The sequence below is a fragment of the Cupressus sempervirens genome, chromosome 7, assembly GCF_028749045.1.
Source record: "Cupressus sempervirens isolate cs-2001-9-10 chromosome 7, ASM2874904v1, whole genome shotgun sequence".
Lineage (NCBI taxonomy): Eukaryota > Viridiplantae > Streptophyta > Pinopsida > Cupressales > Cupressaceae > Cupressus > Cupressus sempervirens.
In genome coordinates, this window is record NC_143124.1 from 227,844,387 (window position 1) to 227,853,566 (window position 9,180).

Consider the following 9,180-nt stretch of genomic DNA (forward strand, 5'->3'; position numbering starts at 1 on the left):
TGGTTTTGATATTATTAAAATATCCCTTTTCGGATATTTACTAAAAACCCTTGATAAGAAACTTACAAATTTAAAACCAAACAGTAAACCAATATTTGATATAAACTCTAGAACCTTAATCAAGTTTTAACCAACAGATATGCATACAAGAAAACTCAGAAAAGTTAATTGGTTCCTCTAATATTCAGAAGTACATATATAAACTAGCAATTAACACAAATAGCTGCTAAATATGTTATTATATTATACAATAGAAATACAATAACATGCACTAATCCATAAAAAAATCAATCTTATAAACAACAATAACAGTCAAATTGGAAAATGTAGATAAAACTTGTAAGAATGCTAGGTTTGCATCCAACTTCCAAGTGTTTCTTCAAGGGTTTGCATCCTCAAAGAGATAACCATTCACTATTTCCAGCTCCCAGATTAATATTTGTTTTTAAATATTATAATCTTCATAACTCCCCATGCAGAGCCTGTTGTACCTTTATCACCTTTCCCAATGTGATGCACACCCTTTTAGGCAATGTGGGATAAAGCACCCTTTTTTTCCTTTAGTCACTTAAGTGAACATAGTACCTTTTTTAAATAATGTGACAAATTAAATGAACTTTAAAAGTCACTTAGTTAGTAAACCATATAATCATCAGGCATCAAAATAACTAACCAAATGAACTCAGATAAGCACGTGCAATAGCTCATTGGAAAGCTCTCAGTGAGACGCTTCCAACATTGAGATACCAAGAATTATGAGCTCTATTTACTTACTAAAAATAGTAAGCATCTAGACAACCTACAAAAACTGCTCTGATGGGTTTGAAACTAGAAATGTCTAGGGAAAATTTTGAATTGAACCCTGCAAAGAACTTTTTTGCCCTCGAAACCTAGGTGAAGTTGTAATGCCCCGCCCGGAGATCCTTGGAAACAAGGATTCAAATCAAGACAAGATATTTTTTTTTTACAAGTATGAATGCACAAGACAACATCGTACAGGGATCATAAAGATTGCAATGGAAGACTTCAACACAATCTCGGCAACCAATGAATCTCTGAACGCCACTACCAAACTGACACACACAACCAAAGCCAACAACGACAACGCACATGATGAGGGCACAAGAAACAACCGCTCATCAACAAACACCAAGCCGGGGTAAAATGCAGAATCCCAAAATTTGGCTAAGCCTGAAATCCTGAAGCCCTAAAAATTAGCTAAGTCTGGATTTTTGAAGCCCTGAAATTTTCTAGAATCCATAACTTATCTCTGAGAGGTCTAAAACCTATCTTAAACGATTTGTCGCATATATTAAAATATATCTTAAGTATAAGAAATTAAATATACATCACAACTTGTACTTAAATGATATATTTTAAACCCTAACAGAAGCAAAAAGGACCAAAATAGAGCAAAGAACCTCCACACCAAGGAGTATCGGATCCACAAAGGCTCGAGGAATGAACACTCGACTGCAAGAACAACACAGAAAGAAGAACATCAAACCATCTAAACTATAGTAGCAAAGAACACACTGAATAAAACATCGCAAAGAACAAAAGCAACATTGCAATGTACAGAAATACATCTCAAGAACAAAACAACCAAACTAAGTACGTGGTTCCTCCCAACCGTCAATAGCATCATAAGACCATCGTGGGTCCTAGCCATCCCCCGCATGTAACATCCCAAGCCACCCACCAGATCGTCGGTACTATCGTAATAGGGACATCACTACTAAAAACATGCAACAATATAAGCATAAGGAAATCTAACATGCTACTAGAAAAGCATAAGATAATCCTATAGTAGATAACATCACCTATCACATGCTAAACAGCAATAAGCAACAGATATGCTAATACAACAATTCACAGCATCTAATCATATGCTAAACATCATAATAAGGGAATGCGTCAAATAAACTAACATCATCTAAACATGATATACAAGTATCCCAATGAAAGCATAAATCATAAGAAAGCATACTCCGAAACTCGAAGTACCAAGTGAAGACATCCAGCAGCGGTCGCACTAGGACAAAGATCATCTCTGTACATCGATCCCTAGTAGTGGTGAAGGTAGCTATGCCTCCCAACCACGTGGCACCCATAGGTCCACACCCGCCGTGCTGATGGAGATAATCATCCAACCAAAAACACACAAAAAACACAACATCCATGGCTAACACTCACGCCAGACAGTATGATGGCTGCAACCAAGAACCTAAGACAATGCAAGGAGTACAGGTCCTAGTCAGACACTCAAAAGGCTACTAAGTAGGGGCTGACATCATGGAGTGTCGCTTGGCATCGACAAGCCCAAGCTCGGATCGTGCGTTTCAACTCCTCAACGGAGGGTCCAACAGACACATTTTATTATCTTAAGTTTTATTATCAGTCACACATTTTCTTTAATTATCACTTATTTAAAACTTCCTCTGCCAACCCTATGGGACTAAGATCACCAGGCTGCGAGATAGAAGCCCCCTCCATATGCTACCCTACCGTACCCAAGCTCATCCTACAACAAGTGCCCATGGGCATGCATAATCCCATCCCAACCCCAATGATCATAACTTTCAGAAGTACCACAGAAGATTGAGCCTCGCAAGTCACTCGACAAATGTACATGGACATACTCGTGTGTCGCGCACCACCATCACAAAAATCATAACACAAGGATAGGAATGAGAACACAATGAAAAGAAAACACCCAACTGAAAGCAACACAGGAAGAATGGATTCTACACGAATCCCAAGCCAATAAAATCATACATCACGAAATCACTCAATCGGCCTCAATCTGAGAGTATGGATTCTACATGAAACCCAATGATGTAACAAGACCAAACATCGTGAACTCACTCAAGTGGGCTCAATCTGAGAGTATGGATTCTACACGAATCCTAGCGTTCACGAACAAAAGAAAAGGTCTAAAAGAAACAATAACAACAAGTATAACATCACTCAACCGAACACAATGTCAAGAGTATGGATGCAACGCACATCCCAATGTAACATAAAAGTGAAAAAGTGGTTTGACTGATATCCAAATGGATCATCCAAGTCCACGACCCACATTGTGCCAAGAAAACTTGAAAAGATAAGGCAGCACACAAAACGAGGTAGAAATCTCAAATTGTGGAAAAACTTCAACATTAAAACCCATTTGGCATTTGGGTTCAAAAACCCCAAAAATCCAAAAATAAATGGAATCGGACACCGTATGCAAAAAGGGCCAACATAATGGCATAAAATCCCAAACCCTCATCCCAAAAAATAGGGAAATGTTCATACTCGCCCAACCAGGTAGAACTAACATACAAAAACAGAGGGGAACACTAGTTCTCAGCCTCCAAACAAATGGCTACCAAAAACAGAAGCTGAAACGGAGCAGAAATAATAAAACGAGAAAGCCCTACCTCACAGACAAAAGGGCAAAATGGGAATTTGAACCATAACATAAATATCTCGTAGAAGTAGCTAAAAATTGCGGCAATCCAAAGTTTCCCCAAGCCAGATCAAATGAGCCCAACCTCGCAACGATCCCATGCCTGTAGCTCCCACAACGAACAAAACAGTAAATCCTCATGAAGAGGATTTTTGGGTTTTTACTCTCCAACTTTGCAATTTGAAAGTGAGAAGTGAGGAATTAAATTCCTTTTTTGATACTTATTCACTTTTAGGGTGAATAATCGATTAGGGCATTTAACCAGCCAATCCAGTTAAACCCCGAATCAACCCAAACGAAAATAGGCTATTCCTATAAATAGGAATTCATCTATGGAAAAGCTGCCAGAAATTAAAATAAATCAATTAAAAAGCCCAAAAACTCAAAAACACATAAATCTCCTTAACAACTTCCACGACAATGCGAACCTCTAAATGCACAGACACGCTTACTGGTCTAATCACATAATGCAAATGAGTTTGGATTTAATAATCACCGAAAGGTTTAATTTAAACATTTAATTAAGGATATGTCGACCATACAAGGACGACATTGGTAAAATATGAACGGCTAAATCACTAACTCCATGTGCTACTGCCAGGGATATAAATCCTGCACACTAAACAACACGATCAAGTGCAATTGCATATAATAACATAGCCGAAGCAATAAATGCATTAAATCACCTAATTTAACCATTTAATTAATTATATTAAAATAATCTATTTACATCACTCACGTTCGCAAAAGGCATAGCAATGCAGGAATGAAGTAAATAATCATAGCATTAAATCCATCATATAGGGAAATCAGAGGTATGTCCAAATACCAGATAGCCAGATAACATCATAAAACACACTATCATCTCAAAATGGCATCATCATGCAATATGATTAACCAAACAGCATAGTAGTCTAATATCTATGATACTAGAATCAAAGAGTAACATTTGACCCTCAGGTCATCTCAAATGTAAAACATAACATGAGTAACAAATATCTCTCTAATCAAAAATATAACAAGGTAGATGTCCGCAACACATAACCAAAGAATCCAACCAGAATAATCCATTTCTAATCATTAATGCATTTAATAAGGCACTTAAAACACATAAACAAACACAGTCATAAACATGACTAACCACTACTCCAGGAACCTAGTCCAGTGTAGCATGGTAATAGTACACAGTGCAATCTCTGCACACATCTCAAGGTAATCATAGAAAAACCTCATGATACCACATTGATCCTGGTAACCACTGGCACAAACCTCAGTAAACCAAAAATCACATCATAATCTCAATGATCAGTCAAAAGTATAATCAATGCAACTAATAAAGAAACATAAATCCAAACACCTCAATGGTGTAGACCACTTAGGGTCACAATCATGATCCATCACAAAAAAAGATCATCAAGGTTGCATCCATCAAGACGACTTAAAAAAGTCAAATGGTGGAGGCACTACATCATCCCTCCCAAAGACTAGGCTTACTCCTGGAAGCCTGCAATCCAAGAATAGAAACCAAACACACCAAGAACAAAATCAAAAGCAAGCAATAGGAATGACTCAACAACTCTATACAAGTCAAACCCAAATCACTCCAACATTCTCCAACCATCACGTTAACCCCCAAATAGGTTAACCACGAGAGAATGGGTGTCACACAGACACAAGGTCCTGCAACAAGGAACCTTTTATGTGCTAGGAAAAACCAACTAGCCATAAAAACAACAATACAAGGTAAGGAACAAGCCACTCTACCTTGTCAACAGGTGCCCAACTACAACATGCACCAACCACATGACCACAAAACTAGGTCAAAACACTAAGCACTTCCAACAAAAGTTGGAAACATGGGGAATAACCATCCCAAACTCCCAAGAATACTATCATGTCACACATGATCATTCTGGAATCCACGTAAACTCACCCTTAGAACAAAGAGGATGAAAGTTTACCAACAAAAGGACACACTCCAAAAGACTACTCACCACCAAGCGTAGGAGCGCGATGTCTCACCATGGCACAAAAGATCAACTACCACTGGAAACTAGGGTAACACAACCCAACTAGACAAGATATCACCTTCTCACAAGGTTCAAAGACTTTCGTCAGTGGACACAATCACAAAATGTCTGCATACCAACTCACGAGATGGTAACATGTGTCTAACAATACCATGTCCCTCTAGCACCATGCTAGGAAAACTACACCCAAACTACTGCTAGACTCAATCTCCAGCCTTAAGTCAATGGTTAAGGAGAAAAGTTGATTAAGACAATCCACATGAAGATATAAGAATAGGGAGAAGGGTGCTACAGAGTATTAGGACTGAGAGGGAGTCGCTCTCAACCTCTACACAAAATCAGCCCAAGATGCATTAGGGAACTCACAATTCCCCCAACCATCAACATACTCACAAGAGAACACTAACTGAGCTAGTGGCATAACCACACTAGCCTACTCTCTCAAGAGAGAAATAATACGGATATGTGCCAAGGTCAACATCCAGAAAGGAGAATGTAGACTCATCAAAGAACTGGGTCACTCCCAAACAATAAGGCAACATCATCCACAACAAGGAATGCTCACAAACCACACTACACCTCACAAGGGTGGGTCAATGCAATAGGAAACACAAAAACCCAAGCATGAACTCCAAAAAGTACCTAGTAGATTATGAAGACAAGATAACTCTTCCGTTATGAATAACATGAGGAGTTAAACTTTTCCAATGGCCATAAATACAATATGTCATGATTGAATTGGCCTCTACTCAAAAAGATACTTAGAACATCAATCAGCAACTCCAAAAGCCGTAGCTTTCACGTCCAGACTCAGATAGAATCCATTTGAGAAGCATCGAAAAGATATCGACAAGGACTTCAACATGAAGAAGCTAAGAGAGACCTAAGACCTACGATTGAGTCACCACTCAAAACAAAACCACAAAGGCAAAAACAATAGTCTTGGTCACCAAGACAAGCAATGGACGAAATGTCCAAATTCACACAAGAGCACACATGCCCAAAACAACATAAGACATGGAATGAAAGGTAATCCACACATTGAAACCATCATTACTCTTCTTTCATAATTTCATTAATTAAACATAATATAAGCACTAATGCACAATGAAACTGAAAGATTTTCAAGCAAGGGTCCAAGAGTCACTATAAAACAAGTACATACCTTTCAATTTCTTTAAGAATACACTACGTTTACTCATCTTTTAAGCCATTCAATTACAATAACAACTTTAAATCTAACAAAGACACACTAGCATGTTCTCCATGATATTATCCCTTGAACGTACTACCAGAGGTTCGAGACGAACATGATAGAGTCACAACACACAATTTGGAAGCAATAAAACACATCTAGAATAGTCATCATGAAACATAATCAAAAAGCCCAAATGGGAGAATTATCAATTCCAACAGTAAGTACAAAAAAGAGCTCACTTCAACAATAAGTCAAATGTGACAACTGTCACAACGAGAGCGATAGATTAAATTTGATGACTACTCCAAGAGAGGAAAATACTAAAAACCAATGCTAGCCCAACAACAAGAGGAAAGTACCTCCAGTCAAATAAAATAAGGCATCAAACAAATCACATTACAGGTGATGACTGAGTACAGTCACACAAGAGGGATAAGTCACTGCACAATGCTAAGGAATACATCCTCCTAGCAATGTTAGAGAACACACTCACACACATCAAACAGTATACTGTCAATAATCTCATGCATATGCAAAAAACAAAAATTTCCATGCAATGCAACATTTAGATATCCATCAAATTAATACAGTTTTACATAAGCTTAAGAAACAATCAGATTAGGGACTTAAGTCATTAACCCAAGGATATAATGCAAATCTATTACTTTGCAATGATTCAAAATAAACACTCATTTTCAATGAAAGGAACCATTTCATCATTATAACAACAAAATAAAGAATCACAAATAAGATTCATATATATACTTACAACAAAGAGAAAGAAAGGAACAATGCACCTAACTCCACAAGGAGAAACAAAAGGAGGCACTCAAAGCCAACACATGGACACCAATCAGTGGCTCCATCCAAAAAGGGTCACACATGCAACCAACCAAACAAGGCGCAATGATCCCACCTACAAATTCAAGAAGACTCACTTCCTTCTCCACACACTGCTCTAGTTGCCTCTACTAGACAAGCAAGTCCATCACAAGTAGATACCAAATCAACAAGATCATGAGTTCTCACCAAGACACACGCACTCAACCAACACAACAACAACTACAAGGGAAACATAACACAGAGATCCCAATGTTTGAACATGGGCTCTGATACCAGATGTAATGCCCCACCTGGAGATCCTTGGAAACAAGGATTCAAATCAAGCCAAGATATTATTTTTTTTACAAGTATGAATGCACAAGACAACATCATACAGGGATCATAAAGATTGCAATGGAAGACTTCAACACAATCCCGGCAACCAACAAATCTCTTAACGCCACTACCAAACTAACACACACAACCAAAGCCGACAACAACAACGCACATGATGAGGGCACAAGAAACAACTGCTCATCAACAACCACCAAGCTGGGGTAAAATGCAGAATCTCAAAATTTGGCTAAGCCTGAAATCCTGAAGCCCTGATAATTGGCTAAGTCTAGATTTTTGAAGCCCTGAAATTTCCTAGAATCCATAACTTATCTCTGAGAGGTCTGAAACCTATCTCAAATGATTTGTCGCATTTATTAAAATATATCTTAAGTATAAGAAAACGATATATTTTAAACCCCAACAAACTAAAATAGAAACACGAAAACTTGATTTCAAGAGAAACCGACAGAATTCAAAATGCAACAGCATAGGGTCGAAGAACGCCCAAAAGGGTTTCCAAAACCACTCTCAAAAAGATCAGATCACGAAGAAAAGTGCCCACTGATGGCACGCACAGGTTTTTCACAAAAACCGTGCGACACTTTTTACTAAGGGAGGGTGACACTTCTCCCTTACTACATGCGACACTTCTCAAGAAGGTGTGCGATACTGGAAAAGTATTGCACAAAATTTCTCATAAAGCTGTGCGACACTCTTCCAGTGTCATACGAGACTTCTCCAGTAATGCGTGCGATACTTTACAGTATCGTACGACATTCTTTCTATGGGCGTGCGATACTTTATCAATGTCGCACAATGCTGAACAAATGTCGCCCATAGAAACACGAAAATACTCCCAGAAGCAAAAAGGACCAAAATAGAGCAAAGAACCTCCACACAAAGTAGTATCAGATCCACAAAGGCTCAAGGAATGAACACTCGAGTGCAAGAACAACACAGAAAAAAGAACATCAAACCATCTAAACTATAGCAGCAAAGAACACACTGAATAAAACATTGCAGAGAACAAAAGCAACATTGCAATGTACAGAAATACATCTCAGGAACAAAACAACCAAACTAAGTACGCGGTTCCTCCCAACCGTCAATAGCATCATAAGACCATCGTGGGTCCTAGCCATCCCCCGCACGTAACATCCCAAGCCACCGACCAGATCGTCGGTACTGTCGTAATAGGGACGTCACTACTAAAAACATGCAACAATATAAGCATAAGAAAATCTAACATGCTAGTAGAAAAGCATAAGATAATCCTACAGTAGATAACATCACCTATCACATGCTAAACAACAATAAGCAACAGATATGCTAATAAAACA